This window comes from Amphiura filiformis, chromosome 9 (assembly GCF_039555335.1).
Source record: "Amphiura filiformis chromosome 9, Afil_fr2py, whole genome shotgun sequence".
NCBI lineage: Eukaryota > Metazoa > Echinodermata > Ophiuroidea > Amphilepidida > Amphiuridae > Amphiura > Amphiura filiformis.
In genome coordinates, this window is record NC_092636.1 from 56,076,080 (window position 1) to 56,099,818 (window position 23,739).

Consider the following 23,739-nt stretch of genomic DNA (forward strand, 5'->3'; position numbering starts at 1 on the left):
ATGATGCAGCCATTACAATGTGATGACCATGTTTTTTTCTGCCATATGATTTAATTTTGAGTTTGAGCCAATTTTATCTTTTTAAATAAATACATTGAAAGGGTGCATTTGAGAGATGTAGAAGTTCTTAGGGTGCTAATTTAGGAGTGGGTGCTAATTAGATTGAATACAGTATACTCATGTTCACTGAGTTTGGTTTTGTGTGTCTGTTATATTGGAATATGATTAACTGGTGGCTCAGTGGTTACGAGGACACAGCAGTGGTTACGAGGACGTGGCTCAGTGGAACGAGGACACGGTGGCTCAGTGGTTCCGGCCTTGGACTCATAAACTGAGAGCTTGCTCAACGTGCGTTGGTTCGAGTCCCCGCCCCACCACCGTGTTCCACCCTTGGGCAAGGCGCTTTGCCTCGCTTGCCTCACCCCACCCAGGTGTAATGGGAAGCTGTTAGGGGTAGTCACAGTCGTTGTACTGATGAACCCTGCGCCAATTGTAGGCTGCAAACGTGGTTCCAACATATTCTAATAACGGCGGAATAAATGTAAAGCGCTTTGAGGCTGTTTACGGCATAAAGCGCTATCTACATTTATTTTATTTATCATATATTTCATAGTGTACACATGTGTGACCAGAGATATTACCCATATAGGATTTTGACTTTTGATTAAAAACTGTCCCGTAAACAGGAATTTAGCGCAATTTTGTAACAAATTTTACCCCAATACAGGATTTTATCCGATAGGTACCACCTTTACATGTTTTGGATAAAATACACTCCATCATACATGCTTTTTATCATGGGTCTTGGTGCAAACCTGAAAACACAAAACACAAACTTTAAAAAACATATTGTAGGTACACTCAAATGACTCGTAAATGTACCACCAAGATGTTTTAAAACAACCCTTTTCTAGAAAACAGAAGACAGAAAGTGATTTTGTTCATTAGCCACATACATGTAATATGATGATCATGTTCATTTTCTGAAAAGGATCCTTGAACATTTTTTGTGGTCATGCACACATACACTATGAAACTTGAGTGGCACCCCTGGGATGATTAACCAAGAGATATTGGAAGCTTTTTTTTTTTGTGGATACACATTCTAATCAAAGATAGCTTCTTAAGGGTGGTCTTAACCCTGGAATTATGGAAACTTTTAGGCCTCATAGCTGCTAAATTGTGGTCTAAAATATATCAATCTTGAAAATTAATATAAAAAAATTTTACTCACAAATTTTTTTTGTTACATTTCCCACAAATATTTGGGCACAAAAAAGTTCTTTGGATTTTCTCCAAAAATGAGCATTTTTGCCCAAATCCTCTCAGATGGATTCATCAAGTCTTTGCCATTCTAAATATGTATACTTTTATATACTTTAGACCAGCAATTTAGCAGTTATGAGGCTGAAAGGTTTGTTTGTTTGTTTTATTTCTTCTTTTGCCTGGGTTACTCATTCAGTGGATGTTTTAAGGTATCCTCTGTTCTTCCATGAGGCCCAGGGTTTCCATAATTTGAGGGACTAACCTTAATTAACTTCAAAGTAAATCAAAGGCAGCACTTGTCTAAATAGAACATTTGCACAGGCATCTCAAAATGAGGTTCTTTTGTATAGTGCATGTTGTGAAGTCTTATGAATGAATGCCTACACTTATGATTCAAATGCTTTACATTAGCATTTTGTTTGTTTTTCGCCACTTTACACATTAAAAAAAGGCACCGTAAGGGAAATGAAAAATGCACTTTTTGGCATACTTTTGCATGGAATTGGTTGGTATATTATTAATGTTGAGGATCAGTGTTAATGGTCTAAAGGCTTCACAAAAAGTGATGGGGCTGTTATAAATATGCCTGCAGCTTCAAAACTATTAATTGTATTCACAATATTTTAAAATAGAAATGATGGTTTATTTTACATGCATACCCAAATTTAAACATAGCAGTTGTATTTAGCTGAATTCAGCATCAAGATACTGGTAAGTTTTACCCAGGTGGTGAGCGCTGTGCAATCTCTAAATTCAGTACATTTCCGTTGTCAACCGTGTAATTGAATGGGATTATTTTGAAATTTTAAAATGCTTAAAATATCACAAACAAGTAGGCCTAATGTTAATAAATAATGTTAATACAAGCTAAACCGTTGGGGTTCGATAATGAACCCCACACCTATAACCGAGTGTATGGAAAATGCCATACGGCCGAGCAGTTTTGCCGGCTCTCTCTGACCTCTCTCTTGCCGCCTGGTTTTACCCACAGCACTTGGATATAATAACCATTGATCGAGCAAACTGCAACTTTAAAAAAAATCTTTTAAAACAATACACTCTTGCTATTATTGAACTACATTCGAAGTAGTGGATATCAAAATACACATAAATAAACATTCATTCTTTCTATATATATGTTAAAATATTGTGAATACTAAATATATTTGATAGGCATGTTCATAACTGAGGATGCATTACTTTTTGTAAAGTACATAATTATGACAAGTGTAATGTAACTTTGGTCCACTTTTGGAAAATTCATGTTTGATGCTGTTTAAAAGTTCATCCTCATCAACTGTTTGATCATTGAATTAGCAAAATATTTTCAAGACATTTCTGATATGTGTACCTCTTTGAATGTGTGGTATTTTCAAAGTAAAGTAAAACCTCTCATGCATATAGCAAGGTTGGTACATTTGCTATATTTGCTCTTGAAAAAAATCATATGGCCACGCGTTTTGAACTCGCCACCCAAAAATGGTGGTTTTGTTACGCTTTTCCAAATCGAGACTCGTTCAAATTGTTATATCTCTGCTGAAACAAAAGGTATTGTAGTGTGTTTGTTGTCATTTTGTAGCTAAATGAGTGCCCTAACAGACCTCCAAAGGAGAATTATTTATCAGCTAAGATAGTGGAGTTACAGTTGTTTGAGTGCAGAATGGCCGAGGTGGTTGTTGAGGCGGTGGCGGTTGAGGCGGTGGCGGTATGTGCAAAGTCTATGGGAAATAAAGATTCTGTGTGTGCGTGTTGAATCAACTGATCATATCTTTGCATCCATATGGGCTACAGACATGGTTAAGAGCTCTTTTGAAAGATTATTAATTCTGCTAATTGTTTTTAATCATTTTGAGCTCTTTATGATTGGTTTAGTCTATAAAATGCAAACTTTAATGTACAAAACTACCCGTTTTCATATTAAACACTGTAGTAAGCAATGCGGATGTCTTCAAAATCAAAAAGTTGCTGTAAATTTTTAATTACTTATCCTATCAAAGTCAAAGTTGACATTTTCTGAGAGGAAATTTGATGAGGAATCTAAATATGGACTTACTTTTTCTGTATGGGTTAGGGGTAGAATGTTTCAGTTCAAAATATGTTGAATTGTAAAAAAATTTGAACATATTTTGGGACACCCTGTATCCGACATTACCAAACAGCTGTGATTTTTTTTCTTCCAAAGTCAGTAGGGTCCCCCTAACCTCTAACCAAATCAATGTTGTTTACTTTCAGTTTATAATTGCAAGTTAGTAACAAGCAATGCATCAAGTGACCCATTTTTATTTGGAATTTTTTATTCCACCCTGTATAACTTCAAGGTCACCCTGTACAATGAGTTGAAATGTGTATATTTAAATTGCTTTTGCCTTCAGCTTTCCAAAAATGTATACTTTTGCTAGTTTAGGGTTGATAGTTGTGGAGATATTCTAATTTGAAACATGATTGGTGTAAAAATTCATAATATTTGTGATGTAACGCTAAGGGTGGCGAGTTCAAAACGCACGGCCATATTTGATGTTGGTTTAAAAAAGTTCATCAACCCTTTGATCATTGAATTAGCAAAATATTTTCAAGACATTTCTGATGTGTGTACCTCTTTGAATGTGTGGTAATTTCAAAGTATTAAGTTAAAGCCACTCAAACATTATACATGTAGTGTGTAGCAATGGTGCATTTTGCCATCAGGCCACCTCATCATGACATAATTTTTTATTCTTTTGTCAGTTCAGGGCAGGGATTTGTAAGATTCATTATGAACATATTTTGTACATTATGATATTGCAGATGAGGTGGATATGCCATCAATTTTTTTTTAAAGGCATTACATCTGTGTGACCTACATTACGTTGAAACACAGTTCGAGGGTTGACAGACAGAAGGCCTTAACTCACTTTTGGCCATTTTGAGATTTTGGTACCAAAATAATCTGTAATACCACAGATTCTTAAAATCATAAAGCCTTACCTCAATTCAACTTCCTATTGCATCTATAGCACAATAAATACTTGGTCACATCTCAATGCAAAAATATTATTTTACTCATTTTTCTCAAAAAGGCACTTTTTGAGTTAAGGCCTTCTGTTTGTCAACCCTCGAGTTGTTGGAAACCCAAATTTGAAGAATGACAGGATGTAAAAGTAAAGTATGTTTGCTTTATACATATAAAGATAATAATAGTTAAATGCATAAATGTCAAATTAGCAAGCCCCACAAAATAGTTAAATATAAATTGGCCAAGAAATCTAAATTGATAAAAAAGACAGGTGGACTGTGAAATTGATGTGAAGGACCACATATTAGTTAATCTTTTATTTTTGATTATAAGAGGAATCTGTCGATTTTTGATTTCGTCTCCGAAAATTAATGTTTCAGAAAGGTAAATTAATTAGCAAAATAATAGATCTAGTTGATAGGAATTGATTGGTTGGTGCATTCACATGTATGTCAAGGGCCATCGCTCGGGAGGTGAGATTTCTTCAACTCACAAAAACAACATTGTTTTGCTTCAGTGATTTGTGGTCAGGGAAGTTGTATGATGGGAAGGGCTAGTTGAGTTATGTAACAATTCTTGTGTATGTATCCCAGCTCAAGATAACAGGTGCCATATCAGCGTTGTAGCTAGCCAAATTTTAGTGCCGGCTAAAATTAAGAACAAATTGAATCAGAATGGCAATTACTTGACAGTAATGGCTTTTGATAGCTGTTTTGAGGACATTTTGTCATTTTAGTGTTGGTCGGCAAGACCTATAATTCCCTCGAGTGCCGGTCGGTCAGGCCGAGTACTGGTTACTGCCGACCACCGTGGCTACAATCCTGTGCCATATTGCAGGTGGGTGATAGTTCCTATACATGTAGAACAATGGTGAAAGGTTAGGTCACTATAGGATTTTCATGTTTTGTAATTTGTTAAATATTTCCACACCAAATTTTTAAAACTTTGCAAATACACTGTACAAACTATTCTATAGTAAATTGATCAAAAGATGGCCACAGACTGTCTGAAGGAAGCTAGCAATGGCTGCCATGTAATCCCAGCTCTGCAGTGTTTGTGACCACTGACTCAACATTGTCCTTATGGACTCTCAGCCTCCTGTCATGGTTTATACTTTGTGGATATGGTTTTAATTTTCTTTTACCTGTGGTGCATGAGAATTTTGCATTGGAGGTAGGGATCCAGAGTTCTTTCAATTTGGATGGGTAAATAGGGATTATTTTCATACATATTGTTGACTGATCTCAAATTAATAGTCATCAAAACTGTAAAAATAACAAAGAAACTGTCACCATTTATTTAGACTTGGCCTGTATAATGTATGATTGCGTTGGCACTCTAGCTTATTGCCATTTGTCATCATGTACACTATAGAATGTCCATGCTGTGAGTCAGAGTTCTTTGTGAGTACATTCTTACTCCTGACCAAATCCATAATATAACAAGCTGTTGTTAGAGAACAATTCCATTTTAATCATGATACATTGATTCTTTGTACTTGAAGTGTTAATTAAGGAGATCTACAGCAATCTGGCCTACCTTAGGGGGCTATCATTTTCTTTGGAAGGGGGTCCCAAATTTACAAAACATCAGCGTCAATAAAATTGCAACCCCCCTATTTCGGCAACAAACATTTTATGACCCCCACCACCGATACACCTTACCCCCTAAACAGGCTAAAATTGTATTGAAATCAGTCTTTTTGAATAAAATAAACACACCATCTTGTGACTCCCTACATTTTGGTCATCAAATATTTTATGACCCCCTATTTTTCTTTCCAAAAATTTATGCCCCATATATTTGGGACCCCCCCTTCCAAAGAAAATGATAGCCCCCTTAGGGAGCAACCCAATAGATCGATGACATCCTATTGTAAACAAAACTTCTTTTGGAGGTACAATGTAGGGGTTAAACAACTTGATTATGTTTGTACAAAACATAGTAATTACAGTTATGGCCGTGATGGATTTTGGCCGAAAAATTAAACTAGTTTTGTTTATAGGTTGTCACCTGTCTTTTTGGTTGCTCCCTATGTACTGTACAAGGTATGGAAAGTATTTGTTATTGCTTAGTACAGTGGTGATTATCATTATGTGGTGTGATCAAACAAAGTGAGTCTGAAGTTGGACATTCTAGTTTGTAGATTATGAGAAATAACTAAACTTTGATATTTTGCAACAAAAAGTAATAGTATAATAGCAATATCAGGTTTTCAGCGAAATGGTGCAAACTCCAAATTTTAGAAATATGAAAATGTGGAATTGATTTCAGTCAACATCAGACTCATTTGTTTGATGCATCACATATTAAATCTCATATTTCATCACTTTTGGTACAAGCTTTTTCTTTTCTTTTGAGTTCTTCATATTTGACTTTGTTCACTTGTGTGTGATATACATCTTTTTGTACTTAACATATTATAGGGCATAAACTCTTGTATTTAAAAATCAAGTTTGTGAAAAATATATATAAGTATTAAAATAAGTTGGTGATTTTGGTATACAAATTAGTTTTCTCTGTGTCATCCTTAATATTCAAGTTTGATTTTTCTCATGATAAGGCTTATGTAATTGCCTTGAAGACAGTTTTATAAACGTAAAAGCGGCTAACCAGAGACCATACCCACCCATCTTTTGAAAAATAAACAACCTATCTAATGAATGGGCAGTCGCACTTATGGGCTGAAAATGCATCCCCAATGAGGTAACTGTATTACATTTATAGGTTTATAAATGCGGATCACTTTTTGGGAGTGTATAAAATAATGTACACGTACAGTGACGCATCAACATCTCAGTACAAGTACATTGCCATTTTATAGACATTTAGGGCCAGTTTCTTGAAGCATGGCTAGTGGTCAGGATCAGACTTGGATTGGGGGGCTGGGCAAAGGAGAAAAGAGAAGAGAAAAGGGGGAGAGTAAAAGTATTGCACATACAGCTCTTTATTATCTTCTGGATTTCCAACGTTAGTAAGTTTGTGATTCCCAAGACTTAATTCTCCCGTCATTTCTCCCCCTGATCATTCAACCTTGCTATTCTGCAGGTGTGAAGCATAATTGCTAACATAACCAGCCATGGCAGCATCTGTTCTTCTTATGGGAGCGGCTAAACCAGTACTTCTTTTCCGCCTAAATCAAGATTTTGGTCAGTATTCCATGTGTCTTTGTTTTCTACACATTCTTCATATCCCCAAATGCTTGAATGTGTTTTGTGTTCTGAAATGGACATATATATTAGTTTGTTTGTTTTTAGCATGCAGGGTTAATTTCCAGCGTTAAATCAATGGGTAGGGCATGATTGTCAAGTTTATGCCCAACTTCATTGCCCCACTCTATTTTAAAATCAAAGTCCAGTTCATGAACATCACTTTGCAATTGTTTGAACTGTGGGTTATTGAATTTAATTGTATAAAATGACCCAAATGGTGCAGCTGATAGTGGTATGCTAGACAATAATTGAGATGGCTGGATTTTTTTATTTTTGTTTTCATAATTTTCACTTGTTGATAATTGTTTTAAAAAATAAGCAACCTTTTGGTGTAAATTCAGGTGGCCGATCACCAATGTAATCACCTGTTAACTAACCCACAGGACCCTCAATTCCAAGCAAATATCTAATTGGTTCAGTCAGCCAGAGTTGAAGTCCAGCCGGAATTGATAATTCAACAAGTCCTTTTGTTTTATCGTTTGTGTCAATTGTTTAACTAAGTCATCAAAATTGTACAATCCTGCCTCAACAGTAAAAGATTGTGATGAACTGCCATTTTGTGCCCATCTGCATAATTGATCTTCGTAAATGTTGTAATAACCAATCCATATATCAATTCTATGTAAACCAATTTTGTGTCCTTCCAATGGTTCTTGCAATTTAAATGGTTTGTCTTTACTGGCGTCTGTTATTGCGAAAAACATATTTATATTATATAATATATAATTATGAGTATTCCATCATCGTTCAAGTTTAATCAAGATGCAACTTATCGTGTAGGTGGAGTATATGAGCCAACACATCGATTTAGTTTAGTAAACCAAACTATACAAGTAAATAAACGCAAAACATTTTCTGTTCGCTTTCCAAATATTTGGATTGATTATAAATTACCAAGAGTAGAAAACCCTGAAATTTATAATGATTGGATCTCTAACCCAATGCAGTTTTGGCAAAACCAACTCAACATGGCTGAGGTAAACATTGGCTGTCAATCAAGCGCTGGGCTTTAGCGCATGCAGCGGTTGATGGACAGCCATGCGGTGAAACAAATCCACACAATGCATGTGAATACGCGATGCGAGTCGCTGATATGAAGGGCGAAACCAGACGATTGACGCCTCAGTGGCGGCAAGTTAGCGTATATTTTGCATTCGCGGTATCTACAAATCACGGTTGTTTGATGGCATGTAAATCATTTTCAAATAAAGGTGAACACTGATGGCGCTATTTATCTAAAATCTTGTTCCCATCTTACATGGGGCAGACACTTGTATAATGACTTTAAAACACCAGAAAATGAGTAACAAAAAGCAAGAAAATTTTCCAAAACTTTTATTATGAAATGTAAGGACTAACACATATTATTTCGCTATTGTATTGTATAATGACTTTAAAACACCAGAAAATGAGTAACAAAATGCAAGAAAATTTTCCAAAAACTTTTATTATAAGGAGCAGCGGACCAGAGCTGAGATTCATTCAGAGCTGTGGCTTTTGACCAATAATAACTCTATATAGTAACCTACAGCTTGTGTGTGAGACTTCATTTTCCATGTCATTCTCTACCCAAGAACCCAACAATATATTTATGCACAAATTGAGGGCGCTATTTACATTCATTTTTAATAATGTAGCGAAATAATATGTGTTATTCCTTACATTTCATAATTTCAGTAGCTAGCAAGGTGTCTGATAAAAGTTATCTTCAGCAGATAGCAAGGTGTCTGTTTAAAGCCATCTTCAGTAGATAGTAAGCTGTCTGTTAAACGTTATCTTCAGCAGATAGCAAGGTGTCTGATAAAAGTTATCTTCAGTAGATAGCAAGGTGTCTGATTAAAGTTATCTTCAGTAGATATCAAGTAGTGGCATATACAGAGGCAAACACACTAAAAGGCTGGCTACGCTATACTGATACCAAGGGTCTGTTAAAAGTAATCTTCAGTAGAGCTCAGAAGATAGCAATATTCCACATAAAGTTTCAGGTGAACTTTATATACGATCATTTGCAGTGCCAGGTAAGAGTGCTCCTTGTTGTTTTTAACCATCAATTAAAGAATGTTTTTATGCTCCCAAAACGTCGGTGGTTTTGTCTTTTTTTAATCTGAAGTTTGGATGATACATATTGAACAGTTTTTAACATTTCAGAAGATAGTAATTATGTCCATATAAAGTTAGGATCTGTTTAATGCTATCTTCAGTAGATAGCAACGTGTCCATATACAGTTATCTTCAGTAGATAGTAAGTAGATAGCGGGGTATGTTTAAAGTTATTTTCAGTAGATAGCAAAGATCTGTTTAAAGTTACCTTCAGTAGATAGCAAGGGTCTGTTTGAAGTTATCTTCAGTAGATAGCAAGAGTCTGTTCTTAAAGATAGCAAGGGTACGTTTAAAATTATCTTCAGTAGATAGCAAGGTGTCTTTTAAAAGGTATCTTCAGTAGATAGCAAGAGGTATGTTTAAAGTTATCGTCAGTAGATAGTAATGGTTTGTTTAAAGTTATCTTCAGTAGGTAGCAAGGGTCTGTTTGAAGTTATTTTCAGTAGATAGCAATGGTATGTTTAAAGTTATCTTTTGTAGATATAGCAAGGGTATGCTGAAAGTTATCTTCAGTAGATAACAAGGGTCGGTTTGAAGTTATCTTCAGTAGATAGCAATGGTATGTTTAAAGTTATCTTCAGTAGATAGCAACGGTATGTTCTTAAAGATAGCAAGGGTACGTTTTGTTATCTTCAGTAGGTAGCAAGGGTTTGTTTGAAGTTATTTTCAGTAGATAACAAGGGTATGCTTAAAGTTATCTTCAGTAGATAGCAAGGAGTTTGTTTAAAGGTATCTTCAGTAGATAGCAAGGGTTTGTTTGAAGTTATTTTCAGTAGATAGCAAGGGTATGCTTAAAGTTATCTTCAGTAGATAGCAAGGAGTTTGTTTAAAGGTATCTTCAGTAGATAGCAAGAGGTTTGTTTAAAGTTATCGTCAGTAGATAGTAATGGTATGTTTAAAGTTATTTTCAGTAGATAGCAAAGATCTGTTTAAAGTTACCTTCAGTAGATAGCAAGGGTCTGTTTGAAGTTATCTTCAGTAGATAGTAAGAGTCTGTTCTTAAAGATAGCAAGGGTACGTTTAAAATTATCTTCAGTAGATAGCAAGGTGTCTTTTAAAAAGTATCTTCAGTGGATAGCAAGAGGTATGTTTAAAGTTATCGTCAGTAGATAGTAATGGTTTGTTTAAAGTTATCTTCAGTAGGTAGCAAGGGTCTGTTTGAAGTTATTTTCAGTAGATAGCAATGGTATGTTTAAAGTTATCTTTTGTAGATAGCAAGGGTATGCTGAAAGTTATCTTCAGTAGATAACAAGGGTCGGTTTGAAGTTATCTTCAGTAGATAGCAATGGTATGTTTAAAGTTATCTTCAGTAGATAGCAACGGTATGTTCTTAAAGATAGCAAGGGTACGTTTTGTTATCTTCAGTAGGTAGCAAGGGTTTGTTTGAAGTTATTTTCAGTAGATAGCAAGGGTATGCTTAAAGTTATCTTCAGTAGATAGCAAGGAGTTTGTTTAAAGGTATCTTCAGTAGATAGCAAGAGGTTTGTTTAAAGTTATCGTCAGTAGATAGTAATGGTTTGTTTAAAGTTATCTTCAGTAGGTAGCAAGGGTCTGTTTGAAGTTATTTTCAGTAGATAGCAATGGTATGTTTAAAGTTATCTTTTGTAGATAGCAAGGGTATGCTTAAAGTTATTTCTTCAGTAGATAGCAAGGGTCGGTTTGAAGTTATCTTCAGTAGATAGCAATGGTATGTTTAAAGCTATCTTCAATAGATAGTAAGGAGTTTGTTTAAAATTATCTTCAGTAGATAGCAAGGTGTCTTAAAAGGTATCTTCAGTAGATAGCAAGAGGTATGTTTAAAGTTATCGTCAGTAGATAGTAATGGTTTGCTTAAAGTTATTTTCAGTAGGTAGCAAGGGTCTGTTTGAAGTTATTTTCAGTAGATAGCAATGGTATGTTTAAAGTTACCTTTTGTAGATAGCAAGGGTATGCTTAAAGTTATCTTCAGTAGATAGCAACAAGGGTCGGTTTGAAGTTATCTTCAGTAGATAGCAATGGTATGTTCTTAAAGATAGCAAGGGTACGTTTAAAGTTATCTTCAGTAGATAGCAAGGAGTTTGTTTAAAATTATCTTCAGTAGGTAGCAAGGGTTTGTTTGAAGTTATTTCAGTAGATAGCAATGGTATGCTTAAAGTTATCTTCAGTAGATAGCAAGGGTCGGTTTGAAGTTATCTTCAGTAGATAGCAACAAGGGTCGGTTTGAAGTTATCTTCAGTAGATAGCAAGGGTATGTTCTTAAAGATAGCAAGGGTACGTTTAAAGTTATCTTCAGTAGATAGCAAGGAGTTTGTTTAAAATTATCTTCAGTAGATAGCAAGGTGTCTTTTAAAAGGTATCTTCAGTAGATAGCAAGAGGTTTGTTTAAAGTTATCGTCAGTAGATAGTAATGGTTTGCTTAAAGTTATCTTCAGTAGGTAGCAAGGGTCTGTTTGAAGTTATTTTCAGGAGATAGCAATGGTATGTTTAAAGTTATCTCTTGTAGATAGCAAGGGTATGCTTAAAGTTATCTTCAGTAGATAGCAAGGGTCGGTTTGAAGTTATCTTCAGTAGATAGCAATGGTATGTTTAAAGCTATCTTCAGTAGATAGCAACAAGGGTCGGTTTGAAGTTATCTTCAGTAGATAGCAATGGTATGTTTAAAGTTATCTTCAGTAGATAGCAACGGTATGTTCTTTAAGATAGCAAGGGTACGTTTTGTTATCTTCAGTAGGTAGCAAGGGTTTGTTTGAAGTTATTTTCAGTAGATAGCAAGGGTATGCTTAAAGTTATCTTCAGTAGATAGCAAGGAGTTTGTTTAAAGGTATCTTCAGTAGATAGCAAGAGGTATGTTTAAAGTTATCGTCAGTAGATAGTAATGGGTTGTTTAAAGTTATCTTCAGTAGGTAGCAAGGGTCTGTGTTTGAAGTTATTTTCAGTAGATAGCAATGGTATGTTTAAAGTTATCTTTTGAAGATAGCAAGGGTATGCTTAAAGTTATCTTCAGTAGATAGCAAGGAGTTTGTTTAAAATTATCTTCAGTAGATAGCAAGGTGTCTTTTAAAAGGTATCTTCAGTAGATAGCAAGAGGTTTGTTTAAAGTTATCGTCAGTAGATAGTAATGGTTTGCTTAAAGTTATCTTCAGTAGGTAGCAAGGGTCTGTTTGAAGTTATTTTCAGTAGATAGCAATGGTATGTTTAAAGTTATCTCTTGTAGATAGCAAGGGTATGCTGAAAGTTATCTTCAGTAGATAGCAAGGGTCGGTTTGAAGTTATCTTCAGTAGATAGCAATGGTATGTTTAAAGCTATCTTCAGTAGATAGCAACAAGGGTCGGTTTGAAGTTATCTTCAGTAGATAGCAATGGTATGTTTAAAGTTATCTTCAGTAGATAGCAACGGTATGTTCTTTAAGATAGCAAGGGTACGTTTTGTTATCTTCAGTAGGTAGCAAGGGTTTGTTTGAAGTTATTTTCAGTAGATAGCAAGGGTATGCTTAAAGTTATCTTCAGTAGATAGCAAGGAGTTTGTTTAAAGGTATCTTCAGTAGATAGCAAGAGGTATGTTTAAAGTTATCGTCAGTAGATAGTAATGGGTTGTTTAAAGTTATCTTCAGTAGGTAGCAAGGGTCTGTGTTTGAAGTTATTTTCAGTAGATAGCAATGGTATGTTTAAAGTTATCTTTTGAAGATAGCAAGGGTATGCTTAAAGTTATCTTCAGTAGATAGCAAGGAGTTTGTTTAAAGGTATCTTCAGTAGATAGCAAGAGGTTTGTTTAAAGTTATCGTCAGTAGATAGTAATGGTTTGTTTAAAGTTATCTTCAGTAGGTAGCAAGGGTCTGTTTGAAGTTATTTTCAGTAGATAGCAATGGTATGTTTAAAGTTATCTTTTGTAGATAGCAAGGGTATGCTTAAAGTTATCTTCAGTAGATAGCAATGGTATGTTTAAAGCTATCTTCAATAGATAGTAAGGAGTTTGTTTAAAATTATCTTCAGTAATGGGTTGTTTAAAGTTATCTTCAGTAGGTAGCAAGGGTCTGTGTTTGAAGTTATTTTCAGTAGATAGCAATGGTATGTTTAAAGTTATCTTTTGTAGATAGCAAGGGTATGCTTAAAGTTATCTTCAGTAGATAGCAAGGAGTTTGTTTAAAGGTATCTTCAGTAGATAGCAAGAGGTTTGTTTAAAGTTATCGTCAGTAGATAGTAATGGTTTGTTTAAAGTTATCTTCAGTAGGTAGCAAGGGTCTGTTTGAAGTTATTTTCAGTAGATAGCAATGGTATGTTTAAAGTTATCTTTTGTAGATAGCAAGGGTATGCTTAAAGTTATCTTCAGTAGATAGCAAGGGTCGGTTTGAAGTTATCTTCAGTAGATAGCAATGGTATGTTTAAAATTATCTTCAGTAGATAGCAAGGTGTCTTAAAAGGTATCTTCAGTAGATAGCAAGAGGTATGTTTAAAGTTATCGTCAGTAGATAGTAATGGTTTGCTTAAAGTTATCTTCAGTAGGTAGCAAGGGTCTGTTTGAAGTTATTTTCAGGAGATAGCAATGGTATGTTTAAAGTTATCTCTTGTAGATAGCAAGGGTATGCTTAAAGTTATCTTCAGTAGATAGCAAGGGTCGGTTTGAAGTTATCTTCAGTAGATAGCAATGGTATGTTTAAAGCTATCTTCAGTAGATAGCAACAAGGGTCGGTTTGAAGTTATCTTCAGTAGATAGCAATGGTATGTTTAAAGTTATCTTCAGTAGATAGCAACGGTATGTTCTTTAAGATAGCAAGGGTACGTTTTGTTATCTTCAGTAGGTAGCAAGGGTTTGTTTGAAGTTATTTTCAGTAGATAGCAAGGGTATGCTTAAAGTTATCTTCAGTAGATAGCAAGGAGTTTGTTTAAAGGTATCTTCAGTAGATAGCAAGAGGTATGTTTAAAGTTATCGTCAGTAGATAGTAATGGGTTGTTTAAAGTTATCTTCAGTAGGTAGCAAGGGTCTGTGTTTGAAGTTATTTTCAGTAGATAGCAATGGTATGTTTAAAGTTATCTTTTGAAGATAGCAAGGGTATGCTTAAAGTTATCTTCAGTAGATAGCAAGGAGTTTGTTTAAAATTATCTTCAGTAGATAGCAAGGTGTCTTTTAAAAGGTATCTTCAGTAGATAGCAAGAGGTTTGTTTAAAGTTATCGTCAGTAGATAGTAATGGTTTGCTTAAAGTTATCTTCAGTAGGTAGCAAGGGTCTGTTTGAAGTTATTTTCAGTAGATAGCAATGGTATGTTTAAAGTTATCTCTTGTAGATAGTAAGGGTATGCTGAAAGTTATCTTCAGTAGATAGCAAGGGTCGGTTTGAAGTTATCTTCAGTAGATAGCAATGGTATGTTTAAAGCTATCTTCAGTAGATAGCAACAAGGGTCGGTTTGAAGTTATCTTCAGTAGATAGCAATGGTATGTTTAAAGTTATCTTCAGTAGATAGCAACGGTATGTTCTTTAAGATAGCAAGGGTACGTTTTGTTATCTTCAGTAGGTAGCAAGGGTTTGTTTGAAGTTATTTTCAGTAGATAGCAAGGGTATGCTTAAAGTTATCTTCAGTAGATAGCAAGGAGTTTGTTTAAAGGTATCTTCAGTAGATAGCAAGAGGTATGTTTAAAGTTATCGTCAGTAGATAGTAATGGGTTGTTTAAAGTTATCTTCAGTAGGTAGCAAGGGTCTGTGTTTGAAGTTATTTTCAGTAGATAGCAATGGTATGTTTAAAGTTATCTTTTGAAGATAGCAAGGGTATGCTTAAAGTTATCTTCAGTAGATAGCAAGGAGTTTGTTTAAAGGTATCTTCAGTAGATAGCAAGAGGTTTGTTTAAAGTTATCGTCAGTAGATAGTAATGGTTTGTTTAAAGTTATCTTCAGTAGGTAGCAAGGGTCTGTTTGAAGTTATTTTCAGTAGATAGCAATGGTATGTTTAAAGTTATCTTTTGTAGATAGCAAGGGTATGCTTAAAGTTATCTTCAGTAGATAGCAATGGTATGTTTAAAGCTATCTTCAATAGATAGTAAGGAGTTTGTTTAAAATTATCTTCAGTAATGGGTTGTTTAAAGTTATCTTCAGTAGGTAGCAAGGGTCTGTGTTTGAAGTTATTTTCAGTAGATAGCAATGGTATGTTTAAAGTTATCTTTTGTAGATAGCAAGGGTATGCTTAAAGTTATCTTCAGTAGATAGCAAGGAGTTTGTTTAAAGGTATCTTCAGTAGATAGCAAGAGGTTTGTTTAAAGTTATCGTCAGTAGATAGTAATGGTTTGTTTAAAGTTATCTTCAGTAGGTAGCAAGGGTCTGTTTGAAGTTATTTTCAGTAGATAGCAATGGTATGTTTAAAGTTATCTTTTGTAGATAGCAAGGGTATGCTTAAAGTTATCTTCAGTAGATAGCAAGGGTCGGTTTGAAGTTATCTTCAGTAGATAGCAATGGTATGTTTAAAATTATCTTCAGTAGATAGCAAGGTGTCTTAAAAGGTATCTTCAGTAGATAGCAAGAGGTATGTTTAAAGTTATCGTCAGTAGATAGTAATGGTTTGCTTAAAGTTATTTTCAGTAGGTAGCAAGGGTCTGTTTGAAGTTATTTTCAGTAGATAGCAATGGTATGTTTAAAGTTACCTTTTGTAGATAGCAAGGGTATGCTTAAAGTTATCTTCAGTAGATAGCAACAAGGGTCGGTTTGAAGTTATCTTCAGTAGATAGCAATGGTATGTTCTTAAAGATAGCAAGGGTACGTTTAAAGTTATCTTCAGTAGATAGCAAGGAGTTTGTTTAAACTTATCTTCAGTAGGTAGCAAGGGTTTGTTTGAAGTTATTTTCAGTAGATAGCAATGGTATGCTTAAAGTTATCTTCAGTAGATAGCAAGGGTCGGTTTAAAGTTATCTTCAGTAGATAGCAAGGGTACGTTTAAAGTTATCTTCAGTAGATAGCAAGGAGTTTGTTTAAAATTATCTTCAGTAGATAGCAAGGTGTCTTTTAAAAGGTATCTTCAGTAGATAGCAAGAGGTTTGTTTAAAGTTATCGTCAGTAGATAGTAATGGTTTGCTTAAAGTTATCTTCAGTAGGTAGCAAGGGTCTGTTTGAAGTTATTTTCAGTAGATAGCAATGGTATGTTTAAAGTTATCTCTTGTAGATAGCAAGGGTATGCTTAAAGTTATCTTCAGTAGATAGCAAGGGTCGGTTTGAAGTTATCTTCAGTAGATAGCAATGGTATGTTTAAAGCTATCTTCAGTAGATAGCAACAAGGGTCGGTTTGAAGTTATCTTCAGTAGATAGCAATGGTATGTTTAAAGTTATCTTCAGTAGATAGCAACGGTATGTTCTTTAAGATAGCAAGGGTACGTTTTGTTATCTTCAGTAGGTAGCAAGGGTATGCTTAAAGTTTTCTTCAGTAGATAGCAAGGAGTTTGTTTAAAGTTATCTTCAGTAGATAGCAAGGTGTCTTTTAAAAGGTATCTTCAGTAGATAGCAAGAGGTATGTTTAAAGTTATCGTCAGTAGATAGTAATGGGTTGTTTAAAGTTATCTTCAGTAGGTAGCAAGGGTCTGTGTTTGAAGTTATTTTCAGTAGATAGCAATGGTATGTTTAAAGTTATCTTTTGAAGATAGCAAGGGTATGCTTAAAGTTATCTTCAGTAGATAGCAAGGAGTTTGTTTAAAGGTATCTTCAGTAGATAGCAAGAGGTATGTTTAAAGTTATCGGCAGTAGATAGTAATGGTTTGTTTAAAGTTATCTTCAGTAGGTAGCAAGGGTCTGTTTGAAGTTATTTTCAGTAGATAGCAGTAGATAGCAAGGGTATGCTTAAAGTTATCTTCAGTAGATAGCAAGGGTCGGTTTGAAGTTATCTTCAGTAGATAGCAATGGTATGTTTAAAGCTATCTTCAGTAGATAGTAAGGAGTTTGTTTAAAATTATCTTCAGTAGATAGCAAGGTGTCTTAAAAGGTATCTTCAGTAGATATAAAGTTATCGTCAGTAGATAGTAATGGTTTGCTTAAAGTTATTTTCAGTAGGTAGCAAGGGTCTGTTTGAAGTTATTTTCAGTAGATAGCAATGGTATGTTTAAAGTTACCTTTTGTAGATAGCAAGGGTATGCTTAAAGTTATCTTCAGTAGATAGCAACAAGGGTCGGTTTGAAGTTATCTTCAGTAGATAGCAATGGTATGTTCTTAAAGATAGCAAAGGTACGTTTAAAGTTATCTTCAGTAGATAGCAAGGAGTTTGTTTAAAATTATCTTCAGTAGGTAGCAAGAGGTTTGTTTAAAGTTATCGTCAGTAGATAGTAATGGTTTGTTTAAAGTTATCTTCAGTAGGTAGCAAGGGTCTGTTTGAAGTTATTTTCAGTAGATAGCAATGGTATGTTTAAAGTTATCTTTTGTAGATAGCAAGGGTATGCTTAAAGTTATCTTCAGTAGATAGCAAGGGTCGGTTTGAAGTTATCTTCAGTAGATAGCAATGGTATGTTTAAAGCTATCTTCAATAGATAGTAAGGAGTTTGTTTAAAATTATCTTCAGTAATGGGTTGTTTAAAGTTATCTTCAGTAGGTAGCAAGGGCCTGTGTTTGAAGTTATTTTCAGTAGATAGCAATGGTATGTTTAAAGTTATCTTTTGTAGATAGCAAGGGTATGTTTAAAGTTATCTTCAGTAGATAGCAAGGAGTTTGTTTAAAGGTATCTTCAGTAGATAGCAAGAGGTTTGTTTAAAGTTATCGTCAGTAGATAGTAATGGTTTGTTTAAAATTATCTTCAGTAGGTAGCAAGGGTCTGTTTGAAGTTATTTTCAGTAGATAGCAATGGTATGTTTAAAGTTATCTTTTGTAGATAGCAAGGGTATGCTTAAAGTTATCTTCAGTAGATAGCAAGGGTCGGTTTGAAGTTATCTTCAGTAGATAGCAATGGTATGTTTAAAGCTATCTTCAATAGATAGTAAGGAGTTTGTTTAAAATTATCTTCAGTAGATAGCAAGGTGTCTTAAAAGGTATCTTCAGTAGATAGCAAGAGGTATGTTTAAAGTTATCGTCAGTAGATAGTAATGGTTTGCTTAAAGTTATTTTCAGTAGGTAGCAAGTGTCTGTTTGAAGTTATTTTCAGTAGATAGCAATGGTATGTTTAAAGTTACCTTTTGTAGATAGCAAGGGTATGCTTAAAGTTATCTTCAGTAGATAGCAACAAGGGTCGGTTTGAAGTTATCTTCAGTAGATAGCAATGGTATGTTCTTAAAGATAGCAAGGGTACGTTTAAAGTTATCTTCAGTAGATAGCAAGGAGTTTGTTTAAAATTATCTTCAGTAGGTAGCAAGGGTTTGTTTGAAGTTATTTTCAGTAGATAGCAATGGTATGCTTAAAGTTATCTTCAGTAGATAGCAAGGGTATGTTCTTAAAGATAGCAAGGGTACGTTTAAAGTTATCTTCAGTAGATAGCAAGGAGTTTGTTTAAAATTATCTTCAGTAGATAGCAAGGTGTCTTTTAAAAGGTATCTTCAGTAGATAGCAAGAGGTTTGTTTAAAGTTATCGTCAGTAGATAGTAATGGTTTGCTTAAAGTTATCTTCAGTAGGTAGCAAGGGTCTGTTTGAAGTTATTTTCAGTAGATAGCAATGGTATGTTTAAAGTTATCTCTTGTAGATAGCAAGGGTATGCTTAAAGTTATCTTCAGTAGATAGCAAGGGTCGGTTTGAAGTTATCTTCAGTAGATAGCAATGGTATGTTTAAAGCTATCTTCAGTAGATAGCAACAAGGGTCGGTTTGAAGTTATCTTCAGTAGATAGCAATGGTATGTTTAAAGTTATCTTCAGTAGATAGCAACGGTATGTTCTTTAAGATAGCAAGGGTACGTTTTGTTATCTTCAGTAGGTAGCAAGGGTATGCTTAAAGTTTTCTTCAGTAGATAGCAAGGAGTTTGTTTAAAGTTATCTTCAGTAGATAGCAAGGTGTCTTTTAAAAGGTATCTTCAGTAGATAGCAAGAGGTATGTTTAAAGTTATCGTCAGTAGATAGTAATGGGTTGTTTAAAGTTATCTTCAGTAGGTAGCAAGGGTCTGTGTTTGAAGTTATTTTCAGTAGATAGCAATGGTATGTTTAAAGTTATCTTTTGAAGATAGCAAGGGTATGCTTAAAGTTATCTTCAGTAGATAGCAAGGAGTTTGTTTAAAGGTATCTTCAGTAGATAGCAAGAGGTTTGTTTAAAGTTATCGGCAGTAGATAGTAATGGTTTGTTTAAAGTTATCTTCAGTAGGTAGCAAGGGTCTGTTTGAAGTTATTTTCAGTAGATAGCAATGGTATGTTTAAAGTTATCTTTTGTAGATAGCAAGGGTATGCTTAAAGTTATCTTCAGTAGATAGCAAGGGTCGGTTTGAAGTTATCTTCAGTAGATAGCAAGGAGTTTGTTTAAAGGTATCTTCAGTAGATAGCAAGAGGTTTGTTTAAAGTTATCGGCAGTAGATAGTAATGGTTTGTTTAAAGTTATCTTCAGTAGGTAGCAAGGGTCTGTTTGAAGTTATTTTCAGTAGATAGCAATGGTATGTTTAAAGTTATCTTTTGTAGATAGCAAGGGTATGCTTAAAGTTATCTTCAGTAGATAGCAAGGGTCGGTTTGAAGTTATCTTCAGTAGATAGCAATGGTATGTTTAAAGCTATCTTCAGTAGATAGTAAGGAGTTTGTTTAAAATTATCTTCAGTAGATAGCAAGGTGTCTTAAAAGGTATCTTCAGGAGATAGCAAGAGGTATGTTTAAAGTTATCGTCAGTAGATAGTAATGGTTTGCTTAAAGTTATTTTCAGTAGGTAGCAAGGGTCTGTTTGAAGTTATTTTCAGTAGATAGCAATGGTATGTTTAAAGTTACCTTTTGTAGATAGCAAGGGTATGCTTAAAGTTATCTTCAGTAGATAGCAACAAGGGTCGGTTTGAAGTTATCTTCAGTAGATAGCAATGGTATGTTCTTAAAGATAGCAAAGGTACGTTTAAAGTTATCTTCAGTAGATAGCAAGGAGTTTGTTTAAAATTATCTTCAGTAGGTAGCAAGAGGTTTGTTTAAAGTTATCGTCAGTAGATAGTAATGGTTTGTTTAAAGTTATCTTCAGTAGGTAGCAAGGGTCTGTTTGAAGTTATTTTCAGTAGATAGCAATGGTATGTTTAAAGTTATCTTTTGTAGATAGCAAGGGTATGCTTAAAGTTATCTTCAGTAGATAGCAAGGGTCGGTTTGAAGTTATCTTCAGTAGATAGCAATGGTATGTTTAAAGCTATCTTCAATAGATAGTAAGAAGTTTGTTTAAAATTATCTTCAGTAATGGGTTGTTTAAAGTTATCTTCAGTAGGTAGCAAGGGCCTGTGTTTGAAGTTATTTTCAGTAGATAGCAATGGTATGTTTAAAGTTATCTTTTGTAGATAGCAAGGGTATGCTTAAAGTTATCTTCAGTAGATAGCAAGGAGTTTGTTTAAAGGTATCTTCAGTAGATAGCAAGAGGTTTGTTTAAAGTTATCGTCAGTAGATAGTAATGGTTTGTTTAAAATTATCTTCAGTAGGTAGCAAGGGTCTGTTTGAAGTTATTTTCAGTAGATAGCAATGGTATGTTTAAAGTTATCTTTTGTAGATAGCAAGGGTATGCTTAAAGTTATCTTCAGTAGATAGCAAGGGTCGGTTTGAAGTTATCTTCAGTAGATAGCAATGGTATGTTTAAAGCTATCTTCAATAGATAGTAAGGAGTTTGTTTAAAATTATCTTCAGTAGATAGCAAGGTGTCTTAAAAGGTATCTTCAGTAGATAGCAAGAGGTATGTTTAAAGTTATCGTCAGTAGATAGTAATGGTTTGCTTAAAGTTATTTTCAGTAGGTAGCAAGTGTCTGTTTGAAAGCAATGGTATGTTTAAAGTTACCTTTTGTAGATAGCAAGGGTATGCTTAAAGTTATCTTCAGTAGATAGCAACAAGGGTCGGTTTGAAGTTATCTTCAGTAGATAGCAATGGTATGTTCTTAAAGATAGCAAGGGTACGTTTAAAGTTATCTTCAGTAGATAGCAAGGAGTTTGTTTAAAATTATCTTCAGTAGGTAGCAAGGGTTTGTTTGAAGTTATTTTCAGTAGATAGCAATGGTATGCTTAAAGTTATCTTCAGTAGATAGCAAGGGTATGTTCTTAAAGATAGCAAGGGTACGTTTAAAGTTATCTTCAGTAGATAGCAAGGAGTTTGTTTAAAATTATCTTCAGTAGATAGCAAGGTGTCTTTTAAAAGGTATCTTCAGTAGATAGCAAGAGGTTTGTTTAAAGTTATCGTCAGTAGATAGTAATGGTTTGCTTAAAGTTATCTTCAGTAGGTAGCAAGGGTCTGTTTGAAGTTATTTTCAGTAGATAGCAATGGTATGTTTAAAGTTATCTCTTGTAGATAGCAAGGGTATGCTTAAAGTTATCTTCAGTAGATAGCAAGGGTCGGTTTGAAGTTATCTTCAGTAGATATCAATGGTATGTTTAAAGCTATCTTCAGTAGATAGCAACAAGGGTCGGTTTGAAGTTATCTTCAGTAGATAGCAATGGTATGTTTCAAGTTATCTTCAGTAGATAGCAACGGTATGTTCTTTAAGATAGCAAGGGTACGTTTTGTTATCTTCAGTAGGTAGCAAGGGTATGCTTATAGTTTTCTTCAGTAGATAGCAAGGAGTTTGTTTAAAGTTATCTTCAGTATAGATAGCAAGGTGTCTTTTAAAAGGTATCTTCAGTAGATAGCAAGAGGTATGTTTAAAGTTATCGTCAGTAGATAGTAATGGGTTGTTTAAAGTTATCTTCAACCTTTTTTGGTTCTACAAAGAACCCAACTGAAACCCAATGGGGTTCTTTGTAGAACCAAAAAAGGTTCTGTAGCCAAGAAAAAGGTTCTTTGTAGAACCTTAAGCTTGAAGAACCTTTAAGGAATCTTAAAGAAAGAACCGTCAAAGGGTTCTTAGTAGAACAGAAAAATGGTTTTTTTATCCAAGAAAATGATTTTTTAGTACCAAAATGGGTTAACACTACATTTTACTTTTCGTAACTTTGTGCTGAGTCCCTGAATGAATGAATTAGAATGTCCCCAGGCCTACTTAAATCTTTAAGGTTCTTTATAAAACCTTTTAAGGTTCTTTTTAGAACCTTATTACTGCTTAGGGTTCTACATAGAGAACAAAAAAAGGTTCTAAATAGCACCTTTTTTTCTGAGAGTGTACGGTCGGGCGGTTTCACAAGTTGCCGGCTCTATCATGCCAATCGCCGCCTGATTTTTAAAAAAAAGGCCCATCCAGTGTGCCAAAATTGCTTGCCCCCCCTCGGCTTGCCAAAAATTGCTTGCACCCCACTTTTGGGCCCCATTTACCCCTGAGACGAATCGTCTCAGATTTACCCCCCCCCCCCCAGCCCCAGGCAGGGGCGTAACCAGACCTGACCTTCCGGGGGGGGGGGGGGGCAAGATTGAAAAATTTCCCAATTTTTGACCAAAGTTATTTAGGCCTATGTGCGCATCGCGAGCGGCTTGCCACGAAGTGATAAACGGGTGGGGTCCGCCTTAGGGCCCCTGGTGGGGTCCAGGGGCATAGCCACGGCGGGGGTCAAGGGGGCGGAGCCCCCTGAAGCTCATAGTTTTTGGCATAGGCCTATTAGAAGAATCCAGTGTTCAGAGTACAAAATTTCACAATGAAAGTAGGCCCTAGTATAGATCTTCTTCCCTCTTTCTTTCCCTTTTCTCTTCTCCCTTCCCCTTTTCTCTTCTCCCTTCCCCTTTTTTCTTCCCTCTTTTTTTTTTTTTTTTTCTCTTTTCTCTTTTCCCTCTTTTTTTTTTCCTCTTTTTCTCTCCTTCCCCCCTTTTCCCTTCCCAATTTTTTGCTCTTCTTCCCAGTTTTTTTGTGTCCGGGGGGCAGCTTGCCCCCCCCCCCACTGGTTACGCCACTGGCCCCAGGGCTCATAATTATTGCGCAGTCCCTGGTTTTCCTTGTGATTACATCATTTCTTTTTATAGCAATTAACACCATGTGACATGGTGAAACTTTACTGAGCTTCTTTGCATGCGTGTCATGCTGATTTTATTTCTTATCCTAAAAGTCTTTTAGTTGGTCACAATTGTATCTAGTTTGTTGTCATGTCTCATACTATCTAGAAGACGATTATATTATGTGCTATAAAATTATATTTTACAGACTGACAAGAGATGATGTAAAAAGACACAGGACTTATAC